We start from the raw sequence: 9,427 nt of genomic DNA, 5'->3' as shown, positions 1-9,427 counted from the left end.
ACCATTTTTTATGTTGCTGTTTGATGGCTTGTTTTTACAAATCCGAAATAAACAAATGAAAATGAAAACAAAATAATAATAATAATAATAATAATAATAATAATAATAATAATAATAATATAATAACAACAACAATAACAATAATAATACTATTACTATTTCTATTAGATCATTGTGTGGTGCTGTTATCTCCCAACAGCACTTTGCTACATGTCAGAAAGTGAAGAGTCCATATTTTCACTCCAATGCACATTAACATTTTTGGGAAAATTCCTGATTGTAGATCAGGACTACTAAAAGCCCCATGAAGAACCACTAGTTGCGAGAAATTGTAGGTCATGTTCGACACGCCATAATTTATGCCACGGTAAATTTTTACGCTTACGCCAGTGTAAACCCGTGGCGTGTACGCCTAATTTTATCTTTTTATGCCAAACTCGAGAGTGAAAGCCTGTGTAAGACATAACTGTGGGGCGACTACGTTGGGCATTTACAGTGCGTGATTACGCTGTGACTCCTCACATCCATTTCTGGATCCGCTCAAGCAGACGGGCATCCAGATCGGAAGGACACCACGAGTGGAACCGCGAAACCACCAGAAGGAGAGCCCCCACCTGCCTAAGGCCCACCAACAGCCCCTCCTCTCCTCCCGCGGTCCCACTGCAGCAAGGCCAGGCAAGGGTTAACTACTGTGGAATCAAAAAACAAAAAATGCCCCGGGTCCCAGGATCCTTTGACACTTCCTGTCCCCAGAACCCCCTGCCACATCCTGAATGCAGGACACCCTGCCATCACTTTACAACAGGACCCAGACGTCCTTTGACCCCAGGTCTCCCAGACCCCCATCCCCAAATCCCACTAATACAAATTGCCCCAGAATCCCCTGACATCCCTTGACCAAAGGAACCCCTGAAACACAGGACCCCTGAGATCCATATCCTCAGCATCCCCTGACACCCCCTGTCCCCAGAAACCCCTGACATACCATGAACTCAGGTCCCCCTGACACTGCCTGCCCCCAGAAACCCCTTACATCCCTTGACCCAAGGACCCCCTGACACCCGAGTGACTCCCTGGCATCCCCTTACAGAACCCCCCTGACATCCCTTGGCCCCAAGATCCCAAGAAAGCCCCTACTGCCGGGACCCCCTGACATCCCTTGACCCCAGATCACTGCCCACAACCTACCCTCTTCTCCATTCACCAGAATCCATGCACTACCACTTAGAACCTCCCTTGCTTACCCCAGAAGGGTCACATCCTCAGATGTCTCCCAAATCCCAGTTATTGGCCAATTCTCTGCTCCTGGGTCCACCACCACTTGGCAACTCCCTGTCTGACCAGTGTGCCAACTTCTCAAACTAACAACACTTCCCAACTCAACAACACTGGGACATCCAGGACCAAGTTCACAGACGAGGAGCTGATGGAGCTGGTAGAGGGTGTCACAAATGAGGGTGACCTGCACATCTATAGATCACAATATGGCAGTGCACCAAGATCTGGAAGGCCATCTTGGTAAATGTTAATGCCATAGCAACAACACCCAGCAAAGGTGGGCCACACCGCGAAGTTCTGACAGGACCTCAAGAGTCTTGTTCGCAATTTGGTTGCAAAACACTGCGAAGAGGCCATGGCCACAGGAGAAGGATCACCATGTCAAGATCTGAGTCCACGTGGATTAGAGTACCTCCGTCCCCAAGTACCAGTCAGAGAAGAGCAAGAAACTCGCTGACCGGTTATTGGGGCCATGGGTGGCAGGAACAGAGAACACCGGGTCCCGGATGGCTACAATGGAAATACAGGGTTAGATATGCAAGTATACAGACTGTACTATAAGGAATAATTATACACAAAGACACCAACCCGCGGGAATGGCCAATGTCAGCTCTTGACCTAACTGTTCCCTCTGGCTGTTTGGAGATGAAGGAGATGGTAGGAAATCTCTGTACACTTCCTCATCACGTAACCGCCATGTTGGAATCACGTGAATGTGATTGTGAAGGACACGTGATCGTCTTCTCAGTGCGTAAAGTTGTGTTAGGGGTCGGGAAACGAGGCAGAGCTTCCGTGAATGTAGGCGCCATGGCCCAACGCACCTGGGGCCAACAGCACCAGGGGTGCCGCAGAACACGGACTCCGATGTCCTGCTGGGCATGAACGATGGTGGAAGGTGAACGTGGTCCTCGCCACCGCAGGTATGAGCCCCCAGGATGCAGGAGTCCTGATATCCGTTTGCCACCACCACCACTCCTTGGCCTGAAGCAATGGAGGAGCTGGCGCTGGCTGTAATCGACGTCAGTGTCCTTGAGGGAATAGGAGGAGTAGAGACTGGGGCTGAGGCTGAGTCTACTACATGCATGGGATATGTTCATGTAGCACCTCTTGGGTGAATTGTATGAGAGTTCATTACAATTCCACGACCCTTAACAACCATGCATGTCCCGGAGATGCACCCCTCTGTGACCATCAATAGGCAGACCTGGCACGGCCATAAATGCACCACTAGGACATCGGCCTGATAGTGTCATGATGCCTACCCCCGGAGCACCAGGCCAGGCCCAGCACCCCGGGAAGCAGGCATCATGCCCTAGGGTAAAAGCCCAGCGGCCCCTTATAGGGGCTCTTTGGACTCAGTCCTGGCGCCTTTGGCGCCAGGCTCATGTTGGACATCAGTCCTGGCGCCATAGGGCCAGGCTCATAAAGGGAGGTGTTTTGTGCACTTACCTGATGCAGACCATGCTGCACCCTTCAGGCCTCCCTGAGACCTGAAAGGGACTATTTTTTCATAGGGACTATTTTTTCACTCGGGCGTGGCCAGGGAAGGATACATACCTAGTTGGGGAAGGATACATACCTGGGACTTCTTTGGAGGCTATTTAAGCCACGCCCAGACAGCAGCTCATGCTTCGTGTTGTTCTGCTTCCTGCAGCTTAACGCTCACTGTGTCTGCTCCTGCTCCTGGACTCCAGCCACGCCCGCCTCGAACCTGGAAGACCTGCAAGGAAGGAAGAGAAGAGAAAGGTGAAAACCAAGGACTATTTCAAACTTCTTACCTGCATCCGGAATCTTCTCGCCAGCATCCCTGAAGAAAGACTTCCATTTAAAAGTATTGCGTTGCTCGCTGCAGCGCCACGCTTCACTCACTTGTCCTCGAGACATCTCCCGGCTCCATCGCGGCTGTCAGCATCGGACGCCACATCTCTGCACCTAGGGGAGAGAGGAAGAAACAAAAGGTGAGCAGAAGGAACACAGAAGGAAAGCCTGATTAACGACCATAATACTTACCGGCTTTTCTTCCACATTTCGGGTCAGCGCCGCCCCGTTGGCAGGTACCGTACCCCGGCCCCTATGGGGAAAGGACAAGAGACATTTCTGGGGAATGATAAGGACATTTAGAGGGATCGCCCTCATCACTACTCACCTCAGCAGTTTAACCCCTCAACGCATCGCCTTCATTCTGCACCTGAAATAAAGGACAGATCACAGGTTAGAAAGACAACATAAAGGGGGCCTCACTTGAACTTTGAACTTTCATACTTACGGCACATCGCTCAGGAAAGTCAAGTGGATTTTGCCAGCGCCATTCTGAAAACCAGTGAAGTAACTGGACGAACGCGCGCCCCTGCACCAGAAGCAGGATGGAGAGTTCATCCTTCCAAACCATAAGGTGAGCTTAAACCGGGGTTTGGAGGAAGTTAGAGAGGAACGGAGGGGGAAAGAGGGGAGCTAGCACACTATTCTGCAGACTGTTAATCCCCTTTCTCATCTGCAGAAGGATATTCCTACGGGCCAGGCAAGCACGATTTGGAGGTCCTGTCCAATCGGTGTTCCGGGTCCTGCGCATCACGCTAGAAGAGGCCACAGCAATCCAGACTAGACCAGCGCCCTCGTGGGAACCAGGTGAGTGTTACAGATAGTGGCAGGGTCCAAAAACATACATTTCCATCCATGCATAGAAAAATGGTTACTGCATAAGACAGAGCATGTGCGTTTGCACACCTGAACACACTGCACAACTCAAGCACAGCACATTCAACCGAGGTTCACAGGCAGTGACAAAGTGCCCCTCCCCCCCAATCATCAGCAATCCAGGTGAGACCACGGACACACATACGTGAACCTACAATCACATGCCATGATCCTTCCTGGAAGTGAGCTGTGAATGCATGCATCCCTCCCATCAGATGATATAGGTCCAAAGTGCACCCTGTCACGTGACACACAAGCTCTGAGACCAGGGGAAGGAAAGATGCCCTCAAGATACACAAGACATACCCTGGTCCACAAATTTCCAACTCTGTGTATGCATGCCACCAGTGTGAGTACACACGATGGCCCATATGCCGTACCCAGTAATGTAACACACAGTCACACCAGCCACATAACACACCCAATCCAAGAAGCACATCATGCACTGAAGGATGTGAATGCAAATGTGAAATTAGTGCCAGAACATGCAAAAATACCATGCCAACATTTTCTGGCAAAATGCTCATCTATTCAGAATCCTGCAGTCCAGAGGTGACTGATACACACAGCTGTACATCACACTCTCACACACATGGCCAGTGGAAAAAGCCTACAGCACACACATCACACTATGTCCACAAACAAATGAAAAGGCTGCTTGATGACACAGTTTGAAGGCGGAGTAATGAGGGAAGGTGGGAGGATCATCTTTTAGCAGCATTCACGCCTGCATGCACACATGGGAGAGATGACCAAGAAAATAGCCATGTGTGCCAACATGCCTCCAATACACTACAGAGTAATCAACTGTAAAATAGGGGATTACAACCATGTGATGGGAGTAGCAGTTACACCCCCATCCCACCACCACCACCATTCCTCAACCATAGGCATGTGGATATGCATGAAATACCAAGGCAATGGACATATGTCTGAGACATTGGACTGCTACAGTCATCCAATCCAAATCCCCACCTATGCTCTAAATGGGATGGACCTACTTGTTGCCACAATGGCTAAGGGTGTGGTATCCGGGACGAAAATGAGCATCCAACTTCACTCAAGGGGCATGTATGTATGCATGGAAGGGCTGTCTCAAAATGGCACCTGGCGGCATGACTACAAATTCACACAACTGCACCATTCATGGCAACATGGAGTGGCTTTGTGCAGCTTGATAACAGCTTTGTGTAGATCACCATACGGTAGAGGATAGGTGAAATCGGGCTAGTTATGTGAAACCTGGACTGAATGTCCTTCAATTGCCATGTTCCATACCTCCTTAATCACTCTGCCATGACACAGTGCCCAGCTGCCCCTGTCAATGCCGTGCAGACTCCCCATAGTGTACTATTGCACATGGCCAAGTCATACCAATGTACATGTCCATTACTGTGGGTACATATTACTCCAACAAATAACCACCTGGAAGACTGTGTAAAGCACTCCCCACTGTTTGCATAGCACTATTGCTGTACTTGTGAATGGTCCTCATATTGCCACATGTACCAGCAACACTGACATTGCCTTCTCATTCACAGGGATGGAGATGACACTGAGGAGGAGGAGGAGGAGGATGGAGGCGATGATGATGATGATGCTGATGACACAATGGAGTGGGCAAGCCAACCTGTCGAGCATGACATCGAGGAGAGAGGAGCTCCACAGGACACCTTGCCACCAACAGTTGACAGTATTAAGGCGGGCCCTACACAAGCCATATACTAAAAATACATGTCTATAGTGAGCAGGACACTGGGACCACTGTCATCACCATGGCCAGTGTCACCGTAGCCCCATGTGATATCCTGCTTCTAAGGCGTGGGGACACCCTGGTGATAGTGGAGGACATCATTGATACTCATGCGGAGCCATCACTTCCAAGGGCAGCTAGGGAGTGTGCTGCACATCTCCCAGGGACCTCTGGTCATCTGCCACCTGCAAACCATTCATCCAGCATTTCCATCCCACATCCTGTAACCATTGCACCTGCCCTTGTTGTTGCTGGCCTCTTTCAGACATCATCGAGAGACGGTGACAGTGGAGGCAGCCCAGGCACAGGGAGAGTCCTCTGGGAAGGTCATGCTGGAGACCTGCTTCTCACTAGGGCCAGTGTGTGGGGATGTCCAACAGTCGCTGGAGGATGAACACCAGGAATTGGTGGTTGCCAAATGGTTAAGGGAAGACCTGTTGGTGGAGCCAGAGGCAGAGGTTGCAAACCGAGAAGCCAGGTAGGATGCTCATCTTGCTCAAGAGAAGTCCTCTTCTGCTGCTGCAGCTGCTGCAGAGGAGTCTGATCAGGCAAGGGAAGATTCTTTGCTTGCCAGGAAGCTGGCATCAGAGGCCTAGCCTGGTGCCAGAGAGGATGCCTGACTGGCCCGCGAACAGGCTGCTGCATCAGCTGCAACCACTGGAGAGGCCTATGTTGAGGTCAGTGAGGACATCTGGTTGGATACAGAGCATGCATCATCTGCCACAGAGGGTGCTACAGAGGCCAACACTGGGGCCAGGAAGGAGGCCTGACTGGTCCATGAGCAGGCCTCTGCAGCGGCTTTGGCTTATGCAGAGGCCTGTGTCCAGGCCAGGTAGGATGCATGATTGGCCCAAGGGCATGCCTGCAGGCAAGGCCAGGTATCTTGTGTTTCGGCCAGTGCCTCATCAGCAGCAGTACACCATTTGGTCTACTGCATGGATTTCCTTTGTCACCAGATGGTGGAAGCCAGCCTGAAGCATTGTCAATCACAGATTGCTGTCACTGGCATGCTGGCCTGCCAGGAGCTGCGTATGGCTAAGGATTTCAACTCTTCATCATCCATTCCCACCTCTGCTCCACACCGGCACAGCTGTCATCTAAGAGGCCTACTCCGGCTTGGAACCAGAGCCATCAGTGGGTTCGCCAGTGACCTAGGGCCCCCAGGCAAAGCAGACACGCCAGGGTACGTGATCCACATCCATGTCTCCCACCTTCCTCTGCTTTCCTCTTCCGAATTAGACATGTATTTCTGTTTTTTTGTTGTTGTTCCTGATGGCCGTATTTCGTGTTCCCCTGTTGCTTCCTGATCACTGCACCTGAACCTGCACACCGCTTCCCTGGACTTTGCCTCTGACTTTATTATTATTAAAACTACTTCATCATCTCATGTTCAATTCCGATTATCTCATTGAACATGAGATGATGAAGTCGTTTTAATAATAATAAAGTCAGAGGCATAAAACATAAACACATCAGTCAAAACAAAACAAAAATCACAAAGTAAAACCTATTAAACTGCACAATGTCAGTAACATGACTTCCTTTCAATACAATTCATAAAATAGTTAAAACGTTTGTAGGACTCGCACACCCCCTCCACCCACCCCTATACAATTAAATTTTGCCTCAGGCCACTGATTCAGAGAAGCCCTAGCAACTCTGATTTCCTTATATCATTGTAAAGGTGGCAGAATCACGCCAGATGGATCAAAGTCTCCACTTCCCCACGAGAACAGCATGTATTTGTACCTGCAGTGGAATTCTTCGTCCATTTATATGAAACTGTCCTGACTGCTAACAGATTAAATCTGGCTCTACTAAGAAAGTACCTGTGCTGATTTATATGAACATTTAGAAGATAGCTTGCTGGGCCTTCTACAGGAGCTAACGTAATATACCGCCTCACCTAAAATTGTACATTTTAAACCTGAAATTGAAATTTTTAAAGCATAGCATCGTCTCCGATGTTTTCCAGGTAATATACAAGCTTTGCTTTAAGCTCCATTTTGGAGATATTCCCAATGGTGTTTGCATTCTCGAAATAGGAAGCCATAGATCATTTGTTTAATGTGAGCTTTATATTCACAAGCCACCCTAGGGAGATTATGTTACTTATCAAATCCTTAGTTAGAAGCCAATGTTTCCCAGGCCACCGATCCTGCCACTCTTGGATTGGTCTCGAAAAGGTGGTGTCAGTCATGTAGGTAGTAGCAGTTTCAATCTGGACTGGATAAACAGCAGTAGCAAGCGGGACCATAAGCAGTCACTTGAGAAAGTAATCTTCAGCTTCTTGCAGATTCTAGCTTACCGTAGCCCCAAATCTTACAACCATAACACCCTGCCAGAATCGCTTTACCCCTGTAAATTGCTAGCATGTGTTTGACTGAGCTATGTTTCAGCATCCTTGCAAATCTAAAAATACTGCCTACAATCTGCTGCATCTTCACACCTTGCTCTGCTATGTGATCAGTCCAGGTCAACCTGCTGCAGAATCTGAGGCCCAAGTAGTCAAAGGACAGGCAGCGAGAAACCTGCTGGCCGTCCAAGACCATGGGCGGAAACCAAAGAATTTCGCCAAATTTACCTTTAGATGCCTAGACTTCATATATGAGTAATATTCCTCCACCAGCATTTGTAAGGATCTTGGAGTTCTTGCAAAGAGAAAATCATAATCATTGTACCGTAGAGCTGGCAGTCTCCTTGCCCCACAACGAGAGACATCGGTCCGAGTAGACTCGAAGTATGAAGCTCAGGAATTAACATAGAGTTTAAAAAGAAGGGGAGGCAAAAATCCCCCCAGGCGGACACCCTTTGTGACCAAGATATATTTACTCAGTTCACCTGCAGGTCCATACTGAACACATACTCCACAATTCTCATGAAGTGATCCAATAGATTGGGTAGATGTGGGGATTGAGCTGCCGCTGCCCATCATTCTATCCCAGAACCAGGAGAACTGCGCAGTTTTGTGCACACCAAAATGGTCGCCTAACCTGCCACCCACCAGTGCAAGCGTGATGGACCAGAAGCGCCAGGGGTGAAAGGTGGTGCCAAAGGAAAAATAGCAGTGCCTGTTAGATCAAAAGCGCCTTGAAATCACTGCTGTTTCTCTGAAGTGCAAGCTCAAAATGTCCATTTCAATTTGTTCAAAATCCGTTTTTAATTGATGTCAACAAGTTGCTAAAATCATGGGCACAAGACCACTCTAAAGATTCAACCTTCTTGTGGGGGTTCCACATCACCACTCTACTGTAAGGATGCCCATCAAATAATGGCAGCAAGGATTAGAGCTGTCAAGCAAAATCCTGCTGTCAAATTCAAGACAACTCCTAAAAATAATGGGTGCAGTACCAGCTTTGGACACAAGCCGGCGCTAGCGGTCTAAACTCTGACAGTAGAACTGTACTTCAGGAGTTGCCAAAGGATCCTGAGCCAGCTGGAAACTTTAAAGCCTTTTGGTTAATCAAAATTCATGAACACCTGCGGTTCACAGAAGACAGGCTGATTCAATTAACAGTCCAAGAGGCTGGGAAACCTTCTCACCTCAGAACTCCACACAAGAAGGCAGGAGGTCACATGGACATGCTAGCCAAATGCAGAGTGGCCCCCTGGCCTGCTGACCTCAGCCGACACAGTAGACTCTTGCAATTGAATGGGGTATGTTAATTTGGGTGCGGACTGTAAACAGATCTCTGCCTGGCA

General features: G+C 49.0%; 1 protein-coding gene across 1 annotated transcript in view; it reads left to right on the top strand.

Moving 5' to 3' along the window:
* LOC138515885 (neuropeptide FF receptor 2-like) overlaps positions 1-9,427 on the top strand; it is a 620,178-nt gene that overhangs the window by 437,731 nt on the left and 173,020 nt on the right. The window lies entirely within an intron of this gene.

Source organism: Ambystoma mexicanum, chromosome 6q, assembly GCF_040938575.1.
Source record: "Ambystoma mexicanum isolate Mex_15411 chromosome 6q, UKY_AmexF1_1, whole genome shotgun sequence".
In the NCBI taxonomy this organism is placed as follows: domain Eukaryota; kingdom Metazoa; phylum Chordata; class Amphibia; order Caudata; family Ambystomatidae; genus Ambystoma; species Ambystoma mexicanum.
This window is presented reverse-complemented; position numbering and strand designations above follow the sequence as displayed.